We start from the raw sequence: 22,938 nt of genomic DNA, 5'->3' as shown, positions 1-22,938 counted from the left end.
CTTAAAACTTCATTACATGCATAAAAGCAGAAACTGCGATTAGATAAAGGACTATAAAGTAAGTATATCTGCTTACACAAATGAGTTTTACCTCTCTGGAATTTTAAGTTTCAGTTCTGCTTTAATGCATCCTATCAGCACAAAAAAAAAAGAAACTAAACGAATTACAGACAGACGGGAGACACTTGAACAAACTGACAGATTCAGTCATTCTTTGTGCGCAAAAAGAGAATTGATTTCCTCAAACAATATTTTCTATTCGCATAATGCTACACTTGGGGCTGGGCCCTTGGCACGGTCTGCTCTCTGGGCGTTGCCTTTGCTGTGTTGGCCTAGTTAATTGAATGACTTGCTCTACTGGACTTTCCAGCCTGGTGACGTGCTAAAATTAAGTTCTACCTTTAAATTTACCTAATAAATTTGCTCTGGTATTACCCACACCCTTCTTTATCGGTTTAATTCCTCATTCTTTTAAATGAAAACGTTAGAAGTAAGGCTCACCTCCTTCAGACGATGAGTGACCATTTTTTAAGTGCTCAGTAATTGCTGTGGTACAAAGGTCAACTCACTTTAATCTTTCTAATACTATAATAGTGGAAACAACACTTATATAGTAAGCCATTTTTACTCATAGGATCTTTTATTTATAATTTAGGGAAAATTCTCAGTGTAAAATCATTTGCAAAGAGCATTGTAAGTAATTGCATTTATAGTGCAAACAAAATCTAGCTTTGGTAAAAAAAAAAAAAAAAAAAAAAAAAAATAAGAAATCAGAGTATATCTGGTATTAGTCGCGAATTATGATTTTTTTTAAATAAATAAACAATAATAAATAAATAAATAAATAAACAAATAAATAAATAAATAAAGGTATACCATAGCGAAATTAAGACAAGATAACTATCTTCACTTCAGAAAATTATTTTTTGGTTTTCCTGCAGAAATATCTTAATATCCTTAAAAGAAGTTAACATATCAGATAATTTTTTTTTTTAAGAATACAATTTGAATTACGTAAAAAAGTACTATATAAAATTTAAAATACATGCTTAAATTAGGAAAAAAATTATATTTGCCAATGAGTTAAGACCAAAATTATTACATTTATCAAAAGTGAAAGACATTATACATCAAATAAATGCTGTTCTTTTAAACTTTCTTTTCATCAACTTTCTATTGTATAATAGTAGGCCTATTTGCCAACATATACAGCAGAACAACGATTTTTACAAATATTTAATGAGCACCAAATCAGTGCATATATATATATATATATTAGGGGTGTAACGGTACGTGTATACGAATACACGTACCGTTACACCCCTAATATATATATATATATATATATATATATTAGGGGTGTATACGAATACACGTACCGTTACACCCCTAAAATTATTCTTTTTTTATTTTATATATATTTTATTAAAAAGTATTTTTAAAAAGTGTAAACAAATTGTTAAAAAAAGTTTATAGTAATAAACAACCTGCAGTTTAATGTTTGCATTTCTTTCCCTTACTGTACCGAAAATGAACCGAACCGTGACTTTAAAACCGAGGTACGTACCGAACCGTGATTTTTGCGTACCGTTACACCCCTAATATATACGGTTGCAATCAAAATCATTCAACCTATTGACCTGCAAGACATTTAGCTGTGGAGGACAACATTTTAAGAAATCAATTCAACAGACTGAACAGGCCACTCAAGTACATTCTATGACTGATACCTGAACCAAGCAGTAGTAGATTTGGATGTGTACTTTGGGATGACTGTCCTGCAGGAAAGTCCATTGATCATCAGCTTCAGTCTTTGCACCGAAGGCATCACAATTCTTGTCAAAATGGCCTGATACTTCAAATAATCCATGATGTCCTTCACACAGTCTTTATTTCCACTTCCTTCTACAGTAAAGAAACCCCATAACAGGACTGATCCACTTCCAAGTTTGACGATGGAGATGGTGTTCTTCTGCTTATGAGCTTTGCCTCTTTTGCAGCAGACATACCGCTGATCCATGGGTCCAAAAAGTTCAATTTTGGTCACATCACTCCATAAAACATTCATCTTTTGTTCCAGGGTTCCTACAGGTTTCTTCAAGTTAAATTCAAGTCTTTTTAAGACCTTTTTAAGACCATTTATATAACAAATTAATACCTATTTCATGTCCCTACCAGCAAAGAAAAACAAAATCCTTGAACTTGTTTTCATTTATTTTTCAAATGTGGAATGGGTTAAAGATAAGCCAAGCAGGTGTGAAAAATAAAAACATTTCAGTAGGCCACAAGACAGTTTGCCGAACAATGTTAAGTTGTTTTTTAACATTAGCTAGCTACTTATTCCATGCTGGAAATATGGGGAACTGAGAGACCCCTGAACAATAAACATCGAAAATTAGAACTCAACATTACATTAAATTAAGAAACACAGTCTTAGTTCTTCACTCAGGGCAGCAATCTCTTTATCAATGACAGCCAGTTCCATCAACTTCTCCTTTATCGTGACCGCAAGTAAATGTTTTAGCGATGTCGGAGTCAGGGAACATGCATTTGAAAAGCTCTGAGATACCTTAATTTCCACTGTAGGACTGGTATTTAGCGATGGTGTTAAGAATCCACAACACCTCGGCTTTCATTGTTGGCGTGGACCCAAAAAGCTGAAGGGTCTGCAGCGCTAGCAGCAAGCTGGCTAAGGTCACAAATCGCGTCTTTTGCGTGCTCAAGTTCGTTATTTTCAATGTAGGCGCGTGGTATGCGCGCTCATATGGAAGCGACGCGGTCGCGACGCGCCCGTTTTTTCCAGGCGCGTCTGCACCGCATCGAGTTAAAAACATCTCAAGGGGCCGTTCACATATCGCGCCTAAAAACGCGTGGAGAACGCTAGGCGCGCCATTTTCTCCTTTCCAAAGCGCTTGGGCAGTTGCGCTCCAGAGGCGTCTGCTGTTGCTAAGCAACCATGACCTGCTCTCTCCACGAAGACGCGGAAATTTCAGCAAAGGATAAATGGATTTGCAGCACTAAAAATCGCTCGCAGTAGCTCTGCAACTAAATTTATTTCAAAATAGCAATCCATATACAGCTATGATCAGCTGTTCTCTCATCTTGGCTGAGCTTTCAAAGTTTTTACGGGAAAGGATGAAGCTGATTGAAGCTTCTCCTTTGCTTGTTGCTCGAAGTCTGTGTTGTGTGTTTTGTTGCAGTCTATGGTTGTGGTGCTGTAGCACGTGATCTTCATTTACTGAAGGCATCACATGTTCGCAGTATTTTGTACTGTGACCCGGGGCTGCGTTGCGTTCTCAATTATTGGTTCAGTTACTCTTTATTGATGATACGTCATTTAATCAAAATAAGCGTGGTTGACAAATGAAACTTTTGAGGAAAATTACAATACATAGAAGTTACATACAGCACAATTTAAGACCCAGACATCAAAATTCAAGACTTTTTAAAGTCTTTTTAAGGTATTATTTCCAAATTAATAAAATCAATGCTTTTAAGGCTTTTTAAGACCCCGCAGGAACCCTGTGTTCTTCTTGATCAAGAGTGGTATTCTGCAAGATGTCTCAACATGAAGGCCATACTGGTCAAACTGTATGTATGTGTAACAGCTCAAGCTAATTCTGTTTTTAATAGAGTTTCTAAAGGCTTAATTGTATTTTGAGACTGTTTTATTCCCCACCATGCAAATAAGTGATTTAAAAACATCAATGTTGAATAATTATGACATAGCAGTATTATTTAAAAATCTTATAACTCAAAAATATTACATTATATATTGACAATATCACTTTTAATATGCCATTGAACTGTTTATAGATGCAATTTTTATTTTATCCTGGATCTTCAGAAAATCTTGTATTTGTAAAGTACTACAGTCTCTGAGGGGTTGAATAATTTTGATTGCAACTATATATCAGTTTTTTTATATATATATTAAAATGCAAAACAGCAATTGTAATAAAATTTCACAATATGATTTTTATCAGTTCTACTGTATGTTTGATTAAATGCAGCTTTAGTGAGCATAAGGCTTCTTTCAAAAACATTAAAAAAAATCTTATTGGCCTTAAACCTTTTGAAGTGCAGTTTATATTCTTAAGTCTTTATAATACGAAAAATATTAATAAATTTACTTAAAGTATGTTTGGATATTTTTAATTCATTTGTCAGTACACGTGTGTACACACTTAACCAATGGATTGCTTGACAAGAATCACATATAAAGCAACTATCATGGAATAAATCCTTGGCCACAGTTAGTTAACGATTCGCAGCTATGCAAAATTAAATAAATACAAGCATGCCTCGGATGCAGTTATGCCATAAATTCATGGGCGATTTTCTACTGGCAGCAGACAGCTTGCATCTATTAGAAGTTGAAACAGTGCCTATATGCCAACTAAGTTCAACAGAGGTACTGAGAGAACAATATAGGTCAGAGATGAGCATGACTTTGACCAGCGTCGGTGAGAACGCTGCTGTTGGTCAGAAGGACAGTAACATATGGCAGGGTGTGAGTGGGAAAGTGCGGTGGATTTTCAACGAGAGAGTTTAGTCACCAGCTAATGGTCAGAAGGGCACAGCCTGTGCACGTGAGTCAACTGGTGGAGTCGCTCGGAGCTGATGACAGCGTTTGCTCTCGCCCTTTTGTCACAAAGCACATATACACATTTCTAAATCTCACACGCCCTTTTGAATGCTGACTATACACACACCTAAACACAAACAGAACTGTGCAAATTCTTCACAAAGGCCCTCCCTGAGATGTAACCAAAACCACAAAGTGGACAGCAGGGCTACTCCGGTTTCCAAACAATTACAGGGAAAACGGTGAACTCATCTCCCTGTAAATATACTGTGGTAGTGCAAACTCCTCCATTCTCTGAGTGTCCTGGATGTCAGAATCTGTGTTTAGTAAGTGATGTCACCCCTATGTGGATTCCCAATCAAAACAGAAATGGTAAATAGTTAAGACATGCAAAACAGGCCCGAACGTTTGTGGCCTGTTACTAAAGCAGTCTGTATCAAAGTTGGAGGAGGAAACAGGAAGTGAATCAGCTGATGCCATTCCACACCCATCAAGGGAAAATACAGAGTAAAAACGGGCTCTTTCAAGAAGACCTCATGAAATTCAAATGAGAGTTGTGTGGTTCTTAGTCCACGTCTGTCACTTTTAATTTCTGGCTAATACAGTAGCTGAGAGACTAACAAGCAGCAAATCTCGCCTCTGATGTACCTGAAGCCTACTGGCTTTTTAAATGTATAAAAAGAAATATTCATATTCAAAATATGAATAAATTTAAAAAAAGTCAGTCAAATAAATACACTACTGTTCAGAAGTTTAAGGTCACAGTAAGATTTTTTTAAAAGAAAATAATATTTTTACTCACCAAGTATGCATAAAATTGATCAAAAGTGACAAAGACATTTATAAAGTTACAAAAGATGTATTTCTAATAAATACAGCTCTTCCGTTCTGAAAAAATGTATCATGGTTTTCACAAAAATATCAAGCAGCACAACTATTTTCAACATTGATAATAATAAGAAGAAATGTTTCTTGAGCATCAAATCGGTATATTAGAATGATTTCTGAAGGAGGATGTGAAGACCGGAGTGATAGTTGATGAAAATTCTTGTATTTTTGATCAAATAAATACAACCTATATATGTTAAGAGAAAATGCATGGCTAGCTGTGCATTATACGATTTTATATATACATGAAAAAAGGAATATGTGAGAGCAAAGTATTAAGTTTTTTTGGCTTCATCTTGGCATGGCTGTATTTGTTACTTGGCACTACATACTCATCCACAAACTTTTGACAACAAATTAATTTTAATTGATGTAAAAGATATTCACAGAAATTAAATTATCCATTATTTGAAATGCACACATAGTAAATGTTCGTATTGCCTATGGACAAAACAGAGGTTTCCTCTAAAGAACAAGCTATTGTGACTTTTCCATTAACTTTTGCGATTGTTTTGTAACAGACTATGAAAATAAAGCCCATTTTGCTCCTTTAGCTCTTTTTTTATGCACTGCTTAGCGGAGTTAATTGTTGATGGAGTATGAGGCAGTGTCATCCTGCATGGGCGGTGGTTAGGCTTTGTGGTCAAGTCAGAGACAACAGGCTCCAGTTCGCAGTCCTGTAAAGACACAGCTACTGGTTTCAGACAGGCTCCGTTTATTTAAAGATGGACAACCCAGTGAAAGGCCTCACTACTGTCTCATGGCAACAAGTCTCAGTTCCTAGATGTCAAAGCCATGCATTTTTTTCCTAGAGGCAGCTTTTCAGACCTTACGAGCCTTTTTAGCAATTGTTTCCCATGACTTTCATGCATCCAGAAAGGAGCTAAATGGCTGCAGAAGTCAATTTGCATCTTTCAACACTAGTCACAGATACATGAAGCTCGTGAGAACACTGAAAGTCTACTGATGCAAAGAAAAGCTGCAAGCCCTCACATACATTTCACACAGGAAGTTCAAAGTAAGACCCCACAGGAAACGAAAAAGATGATAATTCACTACCTGATGACTAGAGACTGTGAACATCAAGTCAATCGGAACACACCCACCACACATGCTCTTTCTAGTCTTAACTTTCAGTTGTAGATATTTGACTCATTTGGAAAATGAAAGCCAAATGGGTGAGGAGAACTAAAGTCTGTATATGTGTTTCTTTGACATTTTAATTCTCTAGCAGAATGAGTTTTCCTAGTTAGTGCAAGGGTGTCTATACCATTACTACAATACTATTATTAATGCCTCCATATTAGTAATGGCTGATTCATATGATTCCAGCTGAAACAACCTTTCTTGAACTAGCAAACCACTGCAGCAATGATCACTGCTAAAAATAATACAAAAGTGCAAATTCTGCAAAAAAAAAAAAAAAAAAAAAGCAATGCACACTTTTGTTTTAGTTCTTAACTGGACAACGAAACAATAAATGGATATTTTGCTCATCATGAGACCAGTAAAAAGAGGATTTTTCTCTGATGTTTTCAATTAGGGAACACAAAAATGTGTAATGGAGAAAACTGGCTTTAGGAGAGGACCCAAGAGATACCATCTGGGCTCATAATTGGTTTGTTTTCTAAAAATTACTTTTTTCAGTCTGGTGTTTCCTCCATCAATATGGTGTGAATCACACGCATGATCTAAAACTTCTACCAACTGCAAGCTAGCACATAAATACACGTGATACACTCAAAAAAATGTTGTTTGGTTTAAAAAAGAGCCACAATGAAAACAACCATTCAAGATCACATGATGACTCACTGACCACCATGTCTGTCACATATACCATATCCTATTCATGATTGATACTTTAAGTTCTCTAACTCATCTTGATGTTCCCCTTTTCCCAGCACATTCACACCATTCAATGTTTTTCTACAGGACTGAGGGTTTGCAACAGTGGCTAATAAAAAAAAAAAAAATTTCAAGGCAACGTGCAGTCCTCGAATTTGTTCATGATGGCACTGCAATTTCTCTGTCATTCAGATCTTTTTTATGCTCATTAAAAACCTAAAATGAAAACAAAAGTTTAAAGATTGTGCATATGTTAATAAGCAGAGTATGGCAGACTTGAGCCAGAAAACTATTTGGGACAGTTGGTGGGATTGTCACTTGCACTATCGATCCAGTGCTGCATGTTTGTCACTGTTTTTCATTCTCTGATCATGCATATGTCTTTTTATGCTTTGAAAAAAATTTGTACTGAATATTTTTATTCCAAAGTTATAAAGGTGTCAATATCTAGCTGGCTAATATAACCATTTTGCTGAAAGTTGTAAAATGACTTGTTATCAGGTTGAAATTTACAATAAAGAACTCGTAAAGTAATTTTTGTACTTTTTACAAAAAAAAATAAAATATCTACAAATCCTTTGCTATTCTAAAAGAAAAACACTGCATGAGATATTAAAAATGGTGACTAAAATCAAGTGAAAAACACAGTAAAAAAGCATTTATGAATTTATTACTGTATATGTGTTTTTTTAGGTTATTCCAAAATAGTAGATTAATGCATGTTTGTATTAATTATTTTTATTTATGAAAAATTAAAATGATTTTCCTGACATATATACACACACACACACACACACACACATCTAGAAACTGGGCCAGCAGACAAACTCCTTATTGTAAGTCCCTGCAAAGATTCCCATCATCTGTTTTTGCATAACTTGTCATTGTCGCCTCAGGCAATGTGACAACACATTTGAAAAATGCACATAAACTTTGATCAAACTGCGCTATTCTCACCCAGTCTTGCTTCTTTCACAACCTTTTCATTCAGGTTTGAACTGGAATAAAAACCACTGAAGCATAAGGCCTTCAGTCTGCCAAAAGTCCCTCCATGCATTTGCCTTGGACCAGTTGATTTAGGCTGTGAAAAAAACACACACAAGCATAAATCAACTGCGTTTATTTATGATCGTCCATAAAGACGTGTTGTTGGGGATGAAGGGTCTGAGTCAGACGCTGCGGTTGTGAGATGGACATGCTATGTGGTTGCTTTGGTTCTGAGTTTGCCCTCTGATTAGGTCACAGAACCTGCAGGGGTTAATGTGTAACCCTCGTGGCTTACTGTGCTTGCCAAGTCCAGCAAACATGAGCGGGAGTGGGAGGGAGATATGGCTGGCTCCTGATCAAATATGCTATCAAAACATGCGATTTCTTGACCATGTTAACGTACATTTGGCCAGAAATGGACCTATATGGGCACAGAGGGGGTGTGCTGATGAGGTCACAGAAAACCAGTTTACACAAACTCTTAAATTAACACTAATTTGACATACACAAAGATGTGAAAAAAAATGGTCAAGGGCAGTGCATTTTTATACACACAGCACTATGGTTTCATTGTGAATTTTATCCCAGTTCTACTGCTCAATGGGCTGTGGATTTTTTTTCCTCCTATGTTTCACACCCAATTCATCTGAACTTCAGTGCTGTGTCCTGAATTCGGCTGCTGTAATTACTGAGCTAAAAGATGGGGCTTGTGGTTCATTTGCTCGTATCCTGTGGGCAGGCTGAGGCTCTTCTTCCTGTATGTTCAGTCAGCCATCTTCAACGGATCAACACTTCACAATCAAGCAGGAGTGGACATTTCTTTACCTTAGTGCAAGTCACAAGTATCACGATCATGTCACATTTAATTTAAAAATATTTTTCAGTTTCTTTTCATTACAATTAAACATGTTACACCCCAAATTTTCTTTATTAAAATATGTCTGAATGTTTTACTTGGTCTTCTGCAATTCCCATTTCCCAATCTTTATTCTTATTACTTTAATACAGTAATTTCTATTCTAAAATCAGTACAAATGAAATGCACAAAGGGCCAAAACCTGCAGAAATAATAAATAAGTTTTATTTAAATGTACTCCAAAATGTCCTATATTATTTACATTTTTATTAACTTTTATTATAAAACATAGCATTTAAAAAAAATGTGTGATACTAGACATTCTTCTAGAAGGTTTTGTGCAATTCACTTCCTTATTCCATCCATCACTTTTATTTGTCCTTGTGTTTTTGACCCTATGCACCATTGTTGTCAAGACAATCTTTATTTTCTCCTTTATATTTGGGAGTTAGGTAGTAAAGCACATGCATCTCGTTTTGCTCTAGTCATACAGAGACTGGCTGAAGAAAATTGGATTCCGGTGGATGAGATGAGACAGAAGAGGCACGCAGAGATTGGCATCATGGGAGGATATTGAAGCCACAAGATCCCACCAGGGCCCGACTATCACCCCACCCCTCTCAGTGAGACAGGAGGAGAATGAGAGGTATGTTTGTGTTGTACCTCTCACAATCTCTTTCAGTTCATTTCCTTCTCTCTCTCCCCTCCTTCAGTCCAGATCAGGTTATTAGGTCATACGGAAATGTTGACTAGACATCCCCATGTTGGGCCAAGAAGGAGGCGATCAACGTGCAGGCATGTAGTTGAAATGCTAGAGAGATTAATGGATAGTTTGCTGCCGTTCCACTCAGTGCTTTAAGTGGGCCGGTACGCACCGGTACTCAGTACCGCCACTTCCAAATATAGCTCTTGAGCGTACCGCCCCCTTTTCGTGCACCCAGAACGTGCTATTAGCGTACCGGTACGCTCATTTGGACATCTATTTTAATAGAGGTTTTAATCTTTTGCCTGCGCTGCCGCTTTTCAGAGTGCTCTTCACAATGCAAGCTTCTAATTCGTCCCACCGAGAGCAGAGATTACATTACCCATACAACCTTGAGTTTTACAAGTGAAAAGTAATTGCGTCGCTTTTGCTGCTGTCAGTGTCAACAACTCAACGTGGCCGGAGAGAGTGTGAAATGCACACACACGGCTTGGTATAAATTCAAATAGAGTGAACAACACTTAATATGTTCTCCTGGCTTCAGACTTTGAGTACTTAAACAACATGATCAGAATCAGAAGACTCGCTAGCTATCACTCCACCAAGCCAGAATGACATCGCTGTAGGTCAGACGCAAGCTAATGAAGTAATGCAGTAGCTCTTTCAGGTAGGGTGACCAGACGTTCCGAAAAATTTGGGACAGTCCCGAAATCTAAACTGTTGTACCGAATCTGGCCCTAATTGTCCCAAAAATTATACTAAAGCAAAATCTTGAGTAGTTATTGTCTGATAAACATTAAAAACTGTCTGCGGAGGTTAAGTCGTCCTGCAACCAGCCCCCGCCGGCTGCTCATTGGCTGCAGCATCTTTTTTCTAAGTTCTAAAAAAATACCAGTAGGCGGCTAGGCACGAATTTAGATATTCATTTATCTAATTAATCTATATGCAAAAAGACAATACGACCTTTTTGTCCCCTTTTTGTTTTAAAGCTTGATGAAGAGAGCGCAAGTTGCTGCAGCTGCGAGGAGGACAGTGATGCACGTGTACAGGAGTGATTGACAGTTCGTGGCACTGTATACAAAAAATACGTTAGCGTTAGCGTTACAGAAAGGTCTGATTTACGCACTGTTACAACAGTCATTGTTATTTTTTTACAATGACATTTGAGTTCATGATTTTAATGTTGTTGTTTCTTGTGGCAGACTAAAGAGTAATGACAGACGGTTGATCTTTGAATAAAAATGTGTTTAGTTAAGGTTTGAAACTCATCTTTTATTATAGGCTACGAAGTCTAATATCATAAGCCCCCCATCCCGTCACCCAAGACTGCAGACACCCCCCTTATATATATATATATATAGGCTATAATAGAGTACCGGCACCTCTTTTGGGCCACTTAAAGCACTGGTTCCACTACAATAAGCTCCCTGAATGGCCCACTGCATCCCTCCATCTCTGTGCCTGTTCTCTCATTTCTCAATTGAAGTCTGTCAAGTGATTTAAATTAATTTATGCTGCCTCCTACCATGTAGAACTAAGTAAATGAATAACCTGTCCATTGTTACACAACAATCAACAAGTACATGGGAAGCTGACTAGTTTAATAGCATTAATAATTAACATTCCATTCCATCTAGTTGTTTTTAAATGCAAAAACATGTCTTATGTAACACACACCAGTAAAAAAAAAGCACAGCACCTCTAGTTAAAGGGATAGTTCTCCCAAAAATGACAATTTGATGTTTATTTGCTCACCCCAAGGGCATCCAAGATTAAGATGACTTTGTTTCTTCAGTAGAATACGAAGCAAGATTTTTTAGCTCAAACCGTTGCAGTCTATCAGTCTTATAATTAGGGTTGGAACAGCTATGTGCACCACAGCTGTTTCCTTCAGCGACAGTCAAGCCCTTAACAAATATGAACGTATACTTTAATTATATTTATTTAAATATACTTAATCTAATTATATGTACTTTATGCATACACTACTGTAAAAAAGTCTTAGTCTTAGGTAGTCTGTTGTCAGACTGCATATGCATTCAACAATCTCACTAGATTATTTTAAATTAATGGCAAAATGAATGTTTGGAAATGTAAACTGGTATTTCCTACTGATACACTACAAAAAACAGATATAAATAACTGACTTAAAACCCTTTTTTGTGGTGAAAATACTAATGTGCCTAAGACTGTAGGCTACTTTATTAATGACATTGTTGCTACTTTACAAAGAATGAGCATACAGCCATTCACAGAACTGATTAAAGACAGCGACCGACAGCACTCATTTTAAATAAAGTGATTGACAGAGATACAGTAGAAACATACTGTGTGGTTTTGTATTAAATAATGACCCAGATCATGACATACATTTATTGGTCTTAGAGTAAAGGAAGCTAGGGAAATGAGAGTATCCAAGGAGCATGTGAATGCTATGGATTTATTTTAAATATTTTTAATGTTCTTTAATGTTATCCTTTTTAGGCTTTATTTATTTATTTTTATAGAGGTATCGGTTCAGGCACCGTTTAGACACTGTTACTGTTTTAAAAGTATCAAAATGGCACCGGTATCAAATAAAACCCAATCGATACCCAACCCTACTTATAATGTAAGTGGATGAGAATCGCGGCTAAAACATACAATAAAACAAAAAACAAACCCTGAGGTTCGTGGCGATACATTGATGTGTAAAGATACAAAAATGATCGGTCTGTGCAAGAAACTGAACAGTATTTATATAGTAGTTTTTACCTCTGATTCATGCAATGTCCAAACTGTTAGAACTCTCCTGAGTGCGTCCTCCTGAGTGCGTCCTCTGAAGCAGGCGCATGAGGTGTCGTCGTCATCTTACTTTTTGGCGGATCGCAGACTTATAAGTGCATTACCGTTACCTATCTCTCAAGTGGACCATTGACACTCCTAATTGAGACTGTAGATAGAATGTCAATGGTCCATTTGAGAGATAGGTGACAGTAATGCACTTATAAGTCTGCGATCCGCCAAAAAGTAAGAAGAAGATGCCTCACGCGACATGCTTAGGGGAGTTCTAATAGTTCAGACATTGCATGAAGTAGAGGTAAAAAATTATATAAATACTGTTTAGTTTCTTGCACAAACCGATCGTTTTGTGTTTTTACACATCAGTGTATCATCACGACCCGCTGGGTTTAATTTGGATTTGTTGGTGTATGTTTTATGTTTCTCAAAGCCGTGATTCCAATCCACTTACATTAAATGACTTATAGTCTGCAACGGTTTGAGTTAAGAAATCTCAGTTTGTGTTCTACTGAAGAAACAAAGTCACCTACATCTTGGATGCCCTGAGGGTAAACAGATAAACATCATGTTTTCATTTTTGGGTGTACTATCCCTTTAAGTCCGATGAGCCAACTAGTAATTCAGGCAACCCAGTGACAAACCTTGAAAATCTGTAGTTTTACACATCCCTAATGTGTAACATGTTGCATTGTCTAAAAACTAAAAGAGGCTGGTTTAAAAAACCAGAAAGACATTACTAGATGTCAATGTGTATTTGATGTGGGCAATGATATATACCCAACAAAAGCTGAAGAAAGTAAAATATGTCTCCATGAGAGCTTTTGTCATCTAAATATGCCTTTTGTCACAAAGATCACAGATGCTTGTTTTTTTACTTCAAAGACACCGCATATATGGATATGTCATACATGTGGCCTTTTGTGTCTTTGACTTCAAAAGGTTCTAGAAGCTTAAACTGTGTATTAAAAATGTCCTTCTGAGGTCACCAGATAACAGCAGCGTAATGTCACCAAAGCATCCAATAAAAATTCCACTGCACATTCCTCAGAGACAACGATGCTTAGTGTCAGAGGACAACAGTGTATGAACTAGACAAATGCTACATGGAAATAAACTATGGAGAATGTTTATTGTAGCAGGACATGCATCAAAATAGCAAGAGTAGGGAAGGAAAAAGCCTCAAAACCAAGACAAAAATCACTGACAAAACCCCCAGAAGGCACAATGTAAATAACTTCTCAGTTTATGACAGATGCAAATCTACTGTATTTAGCCTGCAGTGCAGGCTGCAAGTGGCTGTAGGCCTTTATGAGCCTTCTTGCTAGCTCGGGCATGTTTAAGGTTAAATATATCCTCACGAAAACACATCAATTAAACAATGTTTGCTGTACTCTGAGTCAACCCCTCCATGTTACGCACAAACCATGCTTTCACCTTTTCTGATATTTACACTACTTTAGTGTGAAAGCCACAATTACAAGTTTTAAGAAATTTGTGAGCCCCACAGACCATTTATTTGATGTAGTGCGCCATGTCTCCTGGTCCCTACATCAAATTTTTTTTTAATAACTTGGGAATCTGACATATTAAAGAGGTGAAATCATGAAAACAAACCGTAACTTTCAGAACTCAACAAAATATATTTTATTAAAACAAACCACCGAAAATGACCTATTGACCCATACAAAAATTCCATGACTGTACACATTTACATCAACAACGGCTACCACATGCTGAGAAACTTGGGCTGCACAGTCACAGTGAGGAGATGAGGAAGTAGGATATTGTAGATTATTTCCTAGATCTCAGAACAACAAACATCAAGAGTACAATGCGAAAGTCTACCCAAAAGTTTGCTATTCCCAGTTATGTGTAGCACTTTCTATAGAAGTAATGCTTTGTGTAGCATTACTTGTTAAATATATAAATTACTGGTCACTTTTTTTTTTTTTTTTTTTTTTTTTACAGTCGATGGGGACAGAGACTTCCAAGCTTGAAAAATGAAGCAAAAGCACCATAAAAGTAGTTCATACGACTTGTGCAATATAGTTCCCAGTCTTCTGAATTCATACAATAGTTTTATATAATGAACAGTCCAAAATTTAAGACACGAACGACATGAATAATAACAGACCAGCAGCTCTGCACATCATTCTGAAGGATTCGAACATCAGAAAAAAACAGCTAAAGGTCAGTGTTAACAAGCTCCCTGATCATTTCAGTCTTGACAGTTTGAGCAACACATTTAAGCACAGACTGTTTCATGAATCCAGTCAAGCAAGTCAAGTCATCTGAAGACAATACAAAAGCTCGAGTGAAATATTCCCTTAAAGGGTACAGTGGAAAAAAAGACCATTTAAAAGAAAATTTGAGAGGATGAAAAATAGTCACGATAAACTAAATGACTGCTTATGGCATAACAAAAATTATAAGTGGACCCCAGATTAAAAAAAAACTAAAATGACTCCTTCAAATTGATGGAAACTAAACCCACTCGAGCTCTTCACCAGCATGATTTCTGTTTCTGTACTTGAGAAAGTAAACTTTCTTTCCCAAGTACAACTGAGAGAACAGCAGTAACTGAGGAACATAGTAAACAGATGCTCAAACGTGGCATAGCAGTGACCTCCTGAGCTCTGGCATGTGCCCTTCTCGCAGACATCCCGAGCATCGCAGAGCTATGCGAGAGCTTGTGTTTGCACTCAAGCTCTCCTCTTATTTCATTCACCCTCAGCCACATTTGCTTTTTATGTTGGGGGACGTGGTCAAAGACTGCTCTGATCCGACTGCCTTGATCCTCGTACACTAGAGACAGTGCCGTGTTCGTTTGAACCAGCCCAGAGACAACTTCAAAGCAGGACATTAATGACTAACAGCAAAGGGAAGTATGTCCTCTTTCCATGTATTGTGATCTTTTGGTTGAGAAATCCCCAACAGTAGTGGAAGAATAAGAGGGGAAGAGCAAGAAAAATTACAAAAAATATATTTTTAACAAAGAGATAGAGAGGCAGGCCACATCTGTAGAGCGCTTTTGTCTCCATGCCCACTGACGGACAAACCAATAAACAATCAGATACAGAAACTAAACAAAAAATAAAAAATATGAAAAGTTATGACTCACTTTCTCACTGACACAGAGTCCAAAATGAATACTCACCAAGTGCAAGCAAAAGTAAAAAAAACACTGCCCGCCAGTTGGCTTTATATATGTATATATTCCTTATATATAAAGAAATGCAACATAATACATAGATTCAATCAAAGAAGAACAACAATAATCCACTACTCTGAAATTTAAGTGACTTCAGTGATTAAAATCAAAGACATACAAATCATCTACTAAAGAAAACATCTGTCCTGACTCGTGTGTCCTCCCAACAGTTTTTTCCCCCCAGTGGAAAATGTACCATCAGAATTGCATCTAGGATGCCTAAAGTGTTTTTCTTTTCCAAAACTCTGACCCATATATGGAATTTTGCTAACATTAAACCACCAAAACAAAAATATAAGAAACAAAATCACAATGTGTCTGTTTTTATGAAGTGCTGTCACATATACAAGGAATAAAGTTTAAACAATTATAATTTCATTTCAAAAGAACAATTTTATATATAGTTGCAAATGCAAATCCAAATTATTCAATGACCCGCAAGACATTTTGCTGCCGAGAACCTAATTTTATGAAAGTTTATCAATGTACATTTGAGAGATTCTGAGTAAAGGGGATGAACAATTTTCAACCAAAATTTTTGGCATGTAAACCTTGAGCAGAATCTTTCAATCTTTATAACCTCCAATAAACGCTGCCTCTGTAAGTGCTTAGAAACTTCTAGGAGTCACTTCTCTGCATTCTTGGCCCATTCCTCGCTTGAAAAAGCTTCCAGATCACTGATAATTTTTGGTTTTCTTGTTGCCGCTGCTTTCTTCAATTTCTACCAAATATTTTACATTTTTTATTCATGTAGACTGAAGTGGCCACTCAAGAACATTATAAAACCAATCCCTCAACCAAATTTCGTTAGATTTGGATGTATACTTTGGGATGGCTAATTTGCAGGAAAGTCCATCGATCAACAAGCTTCAGTCTCTACACCAAAGGCATCACAATCTTTGCCAAAATGGCCTGATTTTTCAAAGAATCCATGATGTCCTTCATACAGTCAAGATTTCCTCTCCCTGCAACAGCAAAGTACACCCATAACAAGACTGGTATACAGCATGTTTAAACACAGAGATGATGTTGTTCTTTTTATAAGCTTTGCTTTTTTGCACCAGACATACCGCTGATCCATGGATCCAGTCTGGTCACATCACTCCATAAAACACTGGTGAGGTCTATTCAAATTATTGTTAGCATTTTGGTCAAGAGATGCAATCGGCGAGGTGTCATGACATGAAGGCCATACTGGTCTAGAGTGCTCTTAGCCTCTGCACTGAAATGCTTTTTTTTCTTCTTTCATCAGGTGATCTTTTAGTCTTTGGCAGTAAATTAAGGGGTTTTCTAGCCTTAGACTTCCAAACATAAAAAACAAACAATGTTTTCTCTAACTCTTGTGAGAGTTCTGTGGACTTGTTATAGAGTTTCTAAACTCGTGTTTTAAATGTGTTTTAAAACAGTTTGTAATCACACCATACAAAATAAGTGACTTAAAACAGCAGCACTGAATAGGGGCTGAATAATTGACCATGACTTGACAATGACAATGACCATAAAAAATAAAAACTTCGATGCATTGCTTTTGCTCCTCTTTTATAATAATTTTGGATAAAAGTAACTGTTGAATACAGAAAAGTAACACCCACACATTTTACACATCCACTTCGACACTTTGGGATGCGTATGTGAGAAAAGGACAGACAGTGTGAAAAAAAAGCAAAACAGAAACAGAGGTGGTAAGAAACTTGAGCTGCTTACTTTCCTCGGCAGACAGGTCTGGTGCTGACTCAGTGCGAGTGATTCACGCTCCACTGGGACTCAGTGAAACAAAAACCAGCGCTCAAACTGCCCGACAGTCATCCAAAACCAATCTCCGATCTCTGGTACTTCGGATTACACAGCATCTGTGGTTAGAGATTCTGCAAAACTAGACACAGACACAAATTTATACAGGGAGGGAAATGGCCATCTGAAGGCTGCTAGATTGCACCATAAAATCACAATGGCCATCACATTGAACCATTGATTGATACCATTCCTGTCTTGTATTGGCTCTCAGCACGCACTCACATACTCTCCCACATGACTGACATAATATCCCATTGAAAGAAAATAGAGATTTTTGTGAACAGTCTAAATTTCGAAACAGTTTGCACATAAATTGGTTAAAACTAAGCAAATGTTACTCTTGAAATGAAGTGTGCCATTGCAAACCATTTTTATCTGGTGCTTTATTTGATGTTATTATGCTATGTTATTCTAAACCGAAACTGTGAAGATGAATCAAGGCAAATGCCAGTCACAGTCTAAAAAGAGATATAAATAACGTTATTGTACAGAAATATATTCATTATCGATATCGGCTCAGATAGTGCCACTTTCTGCCGGATTGGGGTATTGGTCAGACGAGACCGATCCAAATCCGATACTGTGTCTATACTATTCTGTGTTACTGTTAAGCCCAAAGAAAGGCACAAAAACATTATAAAGCACCATAATGTTTTATGCAGTATATTCTAATTGTTCTGAAGCTGTTCCATTGTTTAATGTGAGGTACAGATGACTATATATTTATGTAGTTAAATTCACTGCTGCGGCTGTCTGGCATCCTCCATACTGCGTGTCGCGTTCGGTTATGAGTCAAGATGATGAAACTCTCTCCAAGATGATTCAATGTTCTTATACTTGATCTTCAGATAAAGATCAATGGCTTTGCATAGAAGGCCTTAATCTGGCTGGAGTTCAGTGCTATTTCTAAATTGTGACTTTCTATTGGTTGCTGTTAGTAGGAGTACTACTTGTGCACAGTAACTGAAATTTTAAACTGTCAAAAGAAAAGACTATCACAGATATAATACACCACGCATCAGTATCTCTTCCCTTTGTGCTTTGAACTTTTCTATGCAGAGCGCTTCACACTGAGACTCTCTTTTGCTTCAAGCGCATCTTTCTGCGCACGGGATGTGCATAAGCCCTTTGTGCCACTCTGTATTGGAGCCTTTCACATTATAACACTTAAGCAACTAAAAAATTTTAATAGCCTTTCTTGTTCTGTCCAAGCTATCATATGTTGCTGCCTCATTACTGTGCTATACATTTAAAAAAATATATATATTTTAATTTTATAGTAAATATTTACATTAGGGATGGGCGTTTTCCGCAAATATCACATTCGAATATTTGAGCTCACAAAAAACGAATATTCGTTTATTTAAATTAAGCAAAAAAAAAGTGAAAAAAGAAAAAATGTAAAGCAGCCTGCAGCAATTAGGTAATTGTAGAACCTAGCCTACACTTAACTTTGAAACTTTTAAACTGTCAGCAAATCTTTTTTGCTTTTTTTTCTATTGTTTTACATGTTCTTGTAAAGAAACACTGGCATGTAAACATGATCGGGGGAAAGTCGGCTCCTTGGTCTGTTAACAATAAGGCCGGCCGCAGAGAAAACACGCTCTGACGGCACAGACATTGTCGGGACTCACAAATAACGGTGTGCTAAGCGAATAAGCTTTGTGAAGCGCTTCGTGTTTTCGTTTCACCACTGAATGGGATCCTCATCTGGTGGAATACATGGCTCCAGCAAGAACTGTTCCCACTCGTCTCGGCTGGACTCTCTGTAATCATCGCTGAAGAACTGGCTCAGCCTTTTCCGACGAGTGAGCATTGCATCCTCTTCACCGTTGGTGGCGGTTGCATCCGCACCACTTGCATCAAGGAAAATGTTCTGATAATGTTCAAAAAAGTTTTTTTTTTCTTACTTCTCTCATGTTTTCATTGAGAAACCTGAGATGTTTGTGCCGAGGGTCTATGGCAAACACGAGAAGAGGAGTTTTCATTGCATTCTCCAAGTTAGCGGTGTTCATTTGTTACTTGAGAGATGCTGCAACCATGTTCTTGAAAACGGTCACTTTCTGTGATTCTCCACGGCATATTTGAAGCACTGTAGAAGACAGTTCTTAGGGGCCATTCACATATCGTGTCTTTTGCGCTCTCAAGTTCGTTATTTCCAATGTAAGCGAGCGGTATGCGCGCTCATAATGGAAGCAACGCGGTCGCAATGCGCACGCGGTGCGGCGCGCCCGTTTTGTCCAGGTGCGTCCGCACCAAGTTAAAAACATCTCAACTTTTCAGAATGCCGCAAGCGCACCGCGGATCATGTGACAAGAACTAAACATTCAGCTTCATCCTTTCCCGTAACAACGTTGAAAGCTCAGCCAAGATGAAGGAACAGCTGATCATAGCTGTATATGGATTGCCATTTTGAAAAATTTAGGAGCAGAGCTACTGAAAGCGATTTTTAGTGCTGCAAATCCATTTATCCTTTGCTGAAATTTCTGCGTCTTCATAGAGAGAGCGCGTCATTGTTGCTTAGCAACGGCAGACGCCTCAGGAGCGCTTCTGCCCGAGCGCTTTGGAGAAGGAGAAAGCGGCGCGCCTAGCGTTTTCCACGCGTTTTTAGGCGATATGTGAACGGCCCCTTATTCATTTATTAATTATTTTTTGCTTGCATACATCTTCAAATATGCCGTGGAGAATCACAGAAAGTGACCAAATTAGGTTTTATTGTGAACTTTTTTATTTTTTTTGCAAAATTCGAATATCATTTTTATTTATCGAATAATTAAGAGCAGAACAAATATTCGAATGTTTGACTATCCGTGCACACCCCTAATTTACATATGAATATATTACTTGTTTTTCATGAATGTATTTTACAACAATAAAAGGACCAATGTGTGACATTTTCCCAGATTTAGTCCTATACTTATTCACTTTTATTTGTTCCCCTTTAAATGTTTTTTTTTCACTAAATATTTAGATTTTATTAAATTATTCTGAACTTCTGCTGCTTATATCGGCAGATATGATAATGTTTTGGTACTTGATTGGATTTGAAAAATGATATCGGTGCATCCATAACAGAAACACACTAACTCTCACTATTGACTCAACTATGACCTGAGTCAATACAAAATTGTAATTGTAACTTAAATGTAGGTGTTCCAATCGATATATACATGTTTGTATGTTCATGAGAGTTAAGACAGTTAAACAGTAGTAGTAGCCTTGGCAACAACATTTTCCCCAATGTTTGGACAATTGCTGTAAAATTTTATTTAAACATGGGAAAGTTAAATTTTTAAGGCAGGGCTTAGCAATGCGTCAACTAAGCCATGCCCAAATTTAGTCTCTCACCAAGCCCATTTTGTAATAAAATAATCTTAATGGCTTCACCAAAATCCTTCCATATAAAAGTAGGATCCAACCAGAGTCCATCAGCTACCTGAAGCCTAACAGCATTATGGTAGAGTGAAACGGAGTCTGTGCAGGTGAGTGTGTCGGCACGACCCAGACCTTGAGCTACAGCACGCCACATTTCTGTCTAATTTGTCAAAAACACTGCAGGAGCCCTGAGCCATGGGCTCTGAAGCACTCTGGAGCACAGTCAAAAACAATATGAAGTGGAGAGTGTGATGCTGACATAACATACGTATCCCATGCTGAATTTATGGAGGGATAGGCCCTTCTAGTGCTTTTCATTATTCCTTTTAAACATCAAAATACCATAAAGGAAGCCAAGTAGTTCCTCTTTTTGCTAGAAGCAAAATGTGCAAATATTAAGAAAAGTGGCGTGTTGAGAGAGAGAGAGAGAGAGAGAGAGAGAGAGAGAGAGAGAGAAGCTAATCGGAAACATAAAGCAGCATAGTAACACAAATAAAGTAAACTAACCGCACAATAGGGGTAAGCCTTCAGTTTCCTCTCAGTTATAAACAGAAAATTGCATAAGAACATAACTACTCAATTCCTTCTCTTCAAAGTTTACATGGCACATTAAAGCCATTTCCACCTCTTTATTTATTGAGACCTCTTGGATTACACCTTTAATATTAATATGAAGGAATCCAAGCAGCAGCAAAGAGAGCTCTGGATTGTCTCTCCGTCCCTCGGTTGAAAAATTACCCTTCAACATTAAACTAAGTCATAGATAACATCATACCGCATCTGATTCATAAATATGTGTTGCATAAAAACACTCTGCTAGTGTGAAATACAAATGAGAGAGTAAAAACTCCATTAAATGATTAGGTGAATGGATTCTGTAATGGCGATCTAAAATGATCAGTGCCACAGTTTGCATGGAGACCCAGCCTGATGCAGCCCAGTCTATGACTCACTCATTGAGGCTTGTAAACACATTTTTTCCCTTTTGGTACATACTCAGTACATGCAAGGATAAATCTGAGGGTATGGAAAAGCATGACCATGTGACACACAAAATGAATCCATTCTTTAATTAGATGTGAGTCAGAGTCTGTCAAAAGTCCACAGAGGTGGCTAGACAGCCCTGGTCTGACAGTTTAACAGTGGTAAAGAGACTATGGGACTGTCTCACCCACAAAACATTACATCTGCCCACCTCTGGGGCCCCACAGTGCGACTCTCACACACTGTAATTTTTCTATGGGATATCTTTTCATGGGTAGGCCACTGGTCTCTCTTGCTTTCTAACATGCTCTTCTTTTTTGTCTTGTCTCGCCTTGGACATTTTTTGTGTGGGATCATAGGTCACTAATGTCCTCCCCATGAGATAAGCCTATGCAGTATTCTAAAATTAATGGAGATAAATAAACAGTGACTTTGTGTACAAGATATGCATTTTTTCTTACATATTAACCTTCAGCCATGGTTATTTTCATTATTAGTGATGTTCAATAAGGGGAACATTTACTATTGTTCATAGTTCATAGCCTCAATGCTACAAACATGCATTTTTACCTCAAATCATGCGGCTTAAAATAAAATGAAATAAAATAAAAACAAACAAACAAAAAACCACCAACTGTAGCAACCACCAGGATTGTGCATCATTCAGAATTGAATGTCTCTTAACACCCAATTCAGTTTCAGAATTTGAACTCAAGTAGTTAAAACCCTGGCAACCCCATATCAACATTCTTAATAGTACAAAATACCTTAGCAACAGTATAGCAATGCCCCGGCAACCACCCACAACATTTTAACAATGAGTCCAGAACTACTTCAGAAAAAAAATAAATAATAATTCTCAAAGCACACAGACTAGTACATGCAGCTGCCTTGCCTAAGGGCCAAAAATGTTATTATCCTAGCTG

The 22,938-nt window shown here is 37.3% G+C and overlaps 1 long non-coding RNA gene across 1 annotated transcript in view; it reads right to left on the bottom strand.

The window, feature by feature from the left end:
- LOC132098384 (uncharacterized) overlaps positions 1 to 22,938 on the bottom strand; it is a 65,545-nt gene that overhangs the window by 12,524 nt on the left and 30,083 nt on the right. The window lies entirely within an intron of this gene.

The sequence above is a fragment of the Carassius carassius genome, chromosome 22 (genome assembly GCF_963082965.1).
Source record: "Carassius carassius chromosome 22, fCarCar2.1, whole genome shotgun sequence".
In the NCBI taxonomy this organism is placed as follows: Eukaryota; Metazoa; Chordata; class Actinopteri; order Cypriniformes; family Cyprinidae; genus Carassius; species Carassius carassius.
Note: the sequence above shows the minus strand (reverse complement) of the source record. Positions and strands in the feature narration are given on the sequence as shown.